The sequence below is a fragment of the Tupaia chinensis genome, unplaced genomic scaffold (genome assembly GCF_000334495.1).
Source record: "Tupaia chinensis unplaced genomic scaffold, TupChi_1.0 Scaffold139897_1, whole genome shotgun sequence".
Taxonomy (NCBI): domain Eukaryota; kingdom Metazoa; phylum Chordata; class Mammalia; order Scandentia; family Tupaiidae; genus Tupaia; species Tupaia belangeri.
In genome coordinates, this window is record NW_006199776.1 from 1,296,186 (window position 1) to 1,303,746 (window position 7,561).

The window sequence follows — 7,561 nt, forward strand, 5'->3', positions numbered from 1 at the left end:
CTTGGGCACAAGCACTCACCAGAGAGAGACAGAGAGAGACAATGAGAGAGAAAGTGAGAAATCACGCCCTCGAGGGGGGGGGGTAGCCTTGCCCCTACTGCCCTCGAGGGGGGGGGGTAGCCATGCCCCAGTCCCTTTTCCATTTTCCAGTTGGGATTTTGGGGATTTGGGGCACACATGCCGAGGGTGATTTTCAAGCTGGGTCTGGGACTTGAACTGCCCTTGGCCATGGGAGAGTCCAGCACCTTAATCCTTGCTGGCCCATGAGGGGAGTTTTTTTTTTTGTTTGTATGTTTGGTATTTTTAGAATTATTTTATTCAACTTTGTTTATTTTAATTTGACTGAAAGGGACAGAGTGAGTGAAAGAGAGAAAGAGAGAGAAGAAAAGTGAGAACGCGAGCCACCAGGTCTGGGATTCAAGCCACAGTCAGCCGTGTGGGAGTCCAGCATCTTTAACCACCACACCACTTGCTGGCCCCAAGGGAACCCTTTTTTTTTTTTTTTAGTGGTTCATGAACTTCCCAGACATACAGAGACAGACAGAGAGACAGAAAGCGAGAAATCATCCCCAGGGAGGATGGCCACGCCGCAATCCCTTCTCCTCCATTCTCCTCTCGGGATCTTGGGCACGCACACACATGTGCCTGGCGTGAGTTTAAGCCACCGGGTCTGGGACTCGAACCATGGTTGACTACGTGGGAGTCCAGTGACATAGCCATTACACCAACTGCTGGTCCCCTGAGGGAACCTTTTAAAAGACCAGTTACAGGTAGACTGTGAGCTGCGGTTGGCCTGTCACAAGCACATGTTCAAACAGGCAAATGGGGAGAGCTGCCCCTGGAGCTGCAGGGTCTCCCCTGGGTGCCCTCGGGGAGGTCGTGTGGGCTCCAGGAGGCAGAGGGTGAAGGTCATCCACCCATGCAGGCTCTTCCGGGAGCTCAGTCCCCAGCAAGGCCCTCGCACACTCTCCAATGCTTGAGAGGAGCCGGAAAGCAGCAGCCCCCACCCTCCCTGGGCAATGCCATCAGCCAGGCTCTCACTCCTTCACGTAGTCCGCTAGCTGGAGCCTTCCCACCCCCAACTCGTACTTTTAAAAATTAGTTTCTAGCAACATGGGGGACAAAATTGCCAGCAGTTGGGGGCAGAGGCTGGGGTGTGCTGTGGAGACCCGGCCACCTGTGCCCCTTCCGCCCTGGGCGCTCTCTGTCCAGACTTGCACGCACTTGCAGAGCCTCACGAAACGCCATCGCAGCGCTGAGAGGGAGCAGACTTGGGGCTGCGGCGTGGAGCTGGCAGTGGATGGCAGAATGTGGACAAAGCTGGGTGACTCAGAGCTCCGAGAAGGAAGTCCAGCGCCCGACTCCACCGCTTTGCCATCAGGAAATGGCTCCTTTATTTTTCGTCCTCTTTTGTTTTCTTCCTTAGGTGTTTTTTGTCTCAAGGTATGTGTGCTTTCTGCAGAGACAGAGACAGGAACAGGGAGGGAGAAAGTGAGAAATCGCCCCCCTTCCCAGGGAGATGGCCACAGCACAGTCCCTTCTCTTCCACTGCCCTCCTGGGATTTGGGGCGTGCACACACTGTCCAGCGTGATTTTTTAAAGTAATTTATTCTTTTCTTTTTTTCTTTATTTTTTTACAGTCAATCACTGTGTGTCATTATAGCTTGCGAAATGAATTTTCCTATCGTGAATACACGGCATATCGATCCAGTCAAAGACACTTCCGTGTACGTTATGATCAAAAGAATATGGAATTTGCACGTCAGGCTCGTGCAGCGGCCATGCTAGTCTTCTCTGTATCGTTCCAATTTTAACATACGTCCTGCCGGAGCGAGCACCCCAGCGTGATTTTCAAACCACCGGGTCTGGGACCCATATTGCAGTTGGCCACGTAGGAGTCGAGCACCTTAACCACCACTCCAACTGCTGGCCGCCCTCTTCCTGTCTTAGAAGAGCTGAGAGAGTTTCTGGGAAGTGGCTAGTATTGGGATAAATCCTGCTCTCCCTGCCCTGGAAGGGCAGAGATGGGAGTCCTTTGGCCTTGGTGCTAGGCTAGTCCCCCGTGACCCCACCGTGAACTGGTAGAGGTGAGTGGGCACAGGCCTCCCCGACACCCAGTGAAGATGGTGCTTACACCCCTGGCCATTCTGTGCCTTTGCTTTGTGGCCTGGAAGGGCCCCTTGTGCCTGAGGAGCAGCTGCTGTGACTTCCTGGCCCCGGGACCGTCCTGGGGAAGCAGGTGTCCCTGCCCTGTGTGCCTGCGGAGCTGGGCGCCGCCCCAGCAGGGAAGAGGCACTTGGAGAAGGGACTGTCTGGGCAGCCGCAAAGGCGAGACCCCAGATGCCACTCTGCACTTGTCCCTTGGGCTGCTTTGGGGTCCTTCTGGGCTGCGGCTGCCGCTGGACTGCAGTCAGAACCCTCTGGAAGCTTGACAGAAGGCGGGGTCGCCTCCGCCTCTGCACCTTTCCAGAGGCTGGCTGGGACTCCGCGTCCCTAACAAGGCCCGGAGTGACCCGTGCCACACACGGAGCAGCCTGCCCGGGCCCACGGTCGTGGCTCGTCCGTGAAGCTCTGCAGCCCGCAGCCATCTGCGCCACTTCTCTGGGTCTTGTTTTTGGCAGAAGGAGCAATCTGTAAAGCGCAGGGTGGGTTCAAGTTTAGAGAGGATTGAAGTGAACGCGTACACAGAAGTGAGCGCCTGGGAGATAACCAAGTTGCTTTCCCAGTAGGTCCTCAGGTGGAGCTCAGCTGACCCGCGGCCAGGTCGGGAGCCAGAACGACAGCCACGGCTGCTGGCGGTGCCCGATGGCTCCGGGGCGAAAGCCGCAGGTGGAGAGGCCGCTCCACTGCATGGTTAGAGATCCGGGCTTCGAGGCTTCGTGCCGGCGGCTGGATCGAGGCCCCCACACGGTGCCTTGCAGCTGGTCTGGGACGAGCCTCCTGTTTTCGAGAGTGGCATGTACTTGAAAATGCCCAGGCCTGCCCCGGCTCTGAGTTGCCAAGTGGCCTGTTGTCCATCCCCTGGGCCCATTCCCCTGTCCTGAGGCCCGGGCACCCCCAGGACTGTGTCCTGGTCTCAGGGTCCCCCTGATGTCCTGATGGTACGCAAGGGGAAAATGGGGAGCAGGCCATTTGTCTTCGAAGCCCTCTTGCTACAACTTCTGCTGTTTTTCTTTCTCTGCATTTCCGGTTGCGCCAGCTGTTCAGGCCTCTTCCTTGTTTCCGAGCCCCGGTCGGTTTCCACGTGTCCTCAGAGGGCCGGGAAGACGGGGGACAGCACAGGCTGCCCCGATGAAGCATAGTTCCAGGGTTATAGAGCCACGGCTTCTCCAGGTTGAAATGTCAGTGTCCCATCACGGCCAGTGCGTGTGGAAGTGGCTGGCCCCAGCTGCGCCTCCTCCTTCCTCTCCAGCCCCGGTGGCCGCCCCGGTGGCCGCCCCAGGGTCCAGCCCAGTCCACCGTGGCCTCTAGCTTGCCATTTAGGAAGTGTGGCCGATGGAGGAGGGGTGCAGTGACAGATGACAGGGACCAAGAGTTTGTCGCCCTCCCCCCGTAGTTCTTGTCTCTGAGCTCCCTACGAGCATGTTCACCCCTCGTTTTAACCCCGCTTTTTTGTTTTTGGCCAGAAGGCATGTGTGCTCACTGGGGAGAGAGGAGGGGCTGGAACGTGAGAACTCGCTCTCCAGCCGGGATGGCAGCCTCTTCTCCTTCTTTCCCTTCTCAGGATTTTGGGCACACATGCCCAGTGGGATTTTCCAGCTGCCGGTTCTGGGACTTGAACCGTGGCCGGCCATGTGGGAGTCCAGTGCCTCAGCCACCACGCCAGCTGCTGACCCCTGGTTTTACTGTTCAGTCTTTCTAAAATTCTGCTTCCTTTGCCGCTGCCCTCAGGGTCATGAGTGACGTAAATCGTGAACGGCATCAGGGTGTTAGTCTGCGAGGGTTCTTAACCAGAGGCCGCAGACCGCAGCCAGACCTGGACCACAGAGGTGTATTCTACCACGGTTCTGGAGGCTGGAAGTCCAAGGTCAGGCGGAGCAGGTCTGGCTTCTGAAGCCTCCTCCTGGCTTGCCGATGGCCATGTCCCCGCTGTCCTGTCGTGGCCGTTCTCTGTGCATGTGCGTCTCTGGTGTCCCACACTCTCCTCAGGACCCCAGTCACAGCGTAGGGCCCACCCCGTGACCTCATGGAACCTCTGACACCTCTGGATTAAGGCCTGTCTCCAAATAAAGCCACACAATGGAGCTAAGGCTTCAATAGATGAATTCTGAAGGGATCTGATTTTTAAAAAGTTTCCAAAGGGAGTGCGTGCTCACCAGAGAGAGAAAGAGAGTGGGAGAGATAGGAGCACCCCCAGCCTTCCAGCCAGGATCTCGGCCGTGCCTGTAATGTTTAGTCCACCTGAGGTCCAGACTGGAGTCCTTCCCACACGGCCCAGCACCCCAGGGCCGTGCCTTACCACCTGTGCCACTGTGGCTGGGCACAGTCTCTCCTTATAAAGACATTGGCCAGGTTGGATGAGGGCACAGCCTAACAGCTCACGTTAACTGACTCACCTCTTTAGAGGTTCTGTCTCCAAATAGTCACACTGTCAGACAGCAGGGGCTAGGGCTTCGACATACAGGCCTGGCGGGGACGTCTGAGTTCATTTGTGCTGAGTCTGGGTAAGGTCAAGGTGCCAGCAGAATTGGTGTCCAGCGAGGAGTGCGGTCTGCATCCAAGAGAAGATCCCTCACTGTGTCCTCACGTGGCAGAAGCGCTGGCAGGGGGAGGGCAGACCGCACTAGGGCATCCCCTTAACCCCTAACAAGAACACCGATCCCTTCCTGAAGGCTCAGCCCTCATGCTTAGTCACTTCCCACGAGGGCCCACCTCAGTTTCCTTGGAGCTTAAGGTCCACGTGAATTTCGGAGGAACACATCCGTTCACTCCGCAGCTGGAGGGGTGCAGTTCAGCCCGTTGTGGTCAGGCTCTGCTTTAGGCGGGTAAAAGGATTCTCCACTGACGGTGCTGTGAGCAGAAAAGCCATGAAATGACTTACATGGAAGGTGGACTGGGGCTGGGTGGGTCCAGGATGAAGTCAGTGGCTCTCACGGTGTGTCAGGGTCCGGGTTTCCCACCTTCCGTCCTCGCCCCTCTGGCGTGTCACCGTTTACCTGCAGACCTGGCTTCCCCTGCAGGGGTCTCACAGGCTCTGCCGACCTGGTTCAAAGACAGGAAGTGTGTGTGTGTGTGTGTGTGTGTACGTGTGTGTGTACGTGTGTGTGTCTCTAGGGTTAGACACAGGGAGGGCAATGATAAGCTGGTCCTTTTGTAGAGTCTGACTGGCCTTGTCACGGGGTACAGTCTTACTGGAGCCTCTTCAGGCCCCATTGGCCAAAACTGAGTGGTAAGGCCTTAAGGGGCGCCATCTTGGGAAGTGGGCGAAGAGCATGACCACTGGGCGGGACTGGCATGTGCATTAGCCCCGGCCACCAGCCAAGGCCTCCCAGCTAAGGCCACCTCTAGCCCAGGTAGTAATCCCAGGTTATATTGGAAAAACAAAAAAACAAAAAAACTTACAACCCAGGACAGTAGCTGGAAGAAAGAAGTCCAAATAGACAGTGACATGGAAGGTGGTGAAAAATCACATGGGCTGAATTACTACTAGCAGTGACTTTTAAAAACGTTTTTAAAGTTTTTGCCTTAGGGTGTGTGCACTCACAGGAGAGACAGAGACACGGAGAGGGAAGATGAGAAAGCACCTCCCCAGGGGATGGCCATGCATGCTGCAGTCCCTTCTCCATTCTTCTCTTTGGGTTTTAGGTACACACACACACACACACACACACACACACACACACATGTGCCTGTCCTGATTTTCAAGCCACAAGCTCTGGCACTCGAACCGTGGTCAGCCGTATGGGCGTCTAGCACCCTTACCACCATGGCACCTGTTGGCCCCTAGAAGTGACTTTAATCTTACAGATCATGGGTTATGAAATTAGCACTATGAACTCTGGGAAAAGCATTCAGACCCAGAAGATGTTTGTTAAGTAGCGAGCTGCTCACGTTTCTGGAAATGTTTACCACCAATAATCACGGCAAACATTTACCGAGTCCTTGTGGGGGCACGCCCGTGCTAAGTGCTCTGTACACATCGTTCCATTCCATCTGAGAAGGGCGCTGTTGTTAGTCCGCCCTTGCGGGTGAAGACCTGAACCTCCGGGAAGCTAGACGGCCTGCTGCAGACCACTGGGGCACTGGGGCTCCTGCCCTGGGTGCCCCGCTGCCATCCTTCCTTGTGTTCTGAACGGCGGCCGGGTGTGAGGATGACATGGCTGCAGACACCTTCGTGTCCTGTAAATGCCCAAGCGCTGCACCTCTCCAAGCACCCCTGGTCCTCTACGGCTTGTCTCTGGTGCCATCTTCACAGTCCGGTGTTTGTTCTAGTGAAGGGTGAGCACAGGCTGTCGAGGAGCTCACGCGTGTGGACATGCAGTCTCATGTCTGTGAGGGCCTGTGCCCACCCGCGGTTCACATGTCCTGCAGACATCCAGGAGGTCTTTGTGCATCCGATTTGCCTTCGAGATATTTTGGAGCGTACAATTTGTTAGAAGCTTTTAAAAAAATGCTTGTAAAATGGGAACAACAGATGGTGTAATTGTCACTGCACTCTCATGTAGTTGACCACGGTTCATGACCCGGACCCAGCAGCTTAAAACACATGCCAGGCGCATGTGTGTGCATGCCCAAGATCCCGAGAGGAGAATGGAGGAGATGGGATTGCGGTGTGACCATCCCCCCTGTGGGAGTGATTGCTCACTTGTCTTTTGGTATCTCTTTGTCTCTCTGGCTCTATAGCACACATGCTCTATAGCAAAAATCTCTCTAAAAATATACTTATAAGATGTTGTAAATTTGAATCAAGACAGCATAGATGAAATCATTTGCTTTCAACATGAGAAGGTCGCTGAACGAGCCCGAGATGCTGGTCCCAGCTGATGTTCACTCTACTCCTCTCCCTGCACCGAGAGGCGCCTCGCCCTTTCCATCAGTTGGCCGTTGTGTGCTGACACTCCTACATGTTCTTGACCCTCTTTTTTCATCTTTTTTTTTTTTTTAATTGCTATACCAGTACACCTGTACTGGCCTGAGAGCGAGGGAGAAAGTGGGAAAGCACCTCCCTCCCAGGGGCATGGCCACACTGCAGTCCCCTCTTCTCCATTCTCTGGGGACTTGGGGGATGCACCACACGGCCTGGTCTGTTCTTCAAGCCGCTGTGTCTAGTGCTCAGACCAAGGCCGTATGGGATCCAGTCTCTGAAGCACCGTGTACACCACTGGCTGGCTCCTTCTCTACCTTCCAGTTGTAAAATAAAATGCAAGTTCTGGACCAGCTGGTGCCGTGTTGCTTAAGACAACTGGATCCCACATGGCCTACTGTGTCATTTGAGGCCTTGACCTGGTGGCTTCAAGAATATTCTGGGTGCATGTGTGTGTACGTCCGTGCCCCAAATCCCAAGAGGAGAATGAAAAAGGGATTTCAGTGTGACCATCCCTGCTGGGGCGTGATTTTTCTC

The 7,561-nt window shown here is 55.2% G+C and overlaps 1 protein-coding gene and 1 pseudogene across 2 annotated transcripts in view; one reads left to right on the forward strand and one right to left on the reverse strand.

The window, feature by feature from the left end:
* Nucleotides 1-7,561, forward strand: part of TNFAIP8 (TNF alpha induced protein 8) — a 139,532-nt gene that overhangs the window by 7,626 nt on the left and 124,345 nt on the right. The gene's annotated exons all lie outside the window — the stretch shown is intronic.
* LOC114004743 (uncharacterized) lies at nt 1,741-1,838 on the reverse strand (annotated as a pseudogene).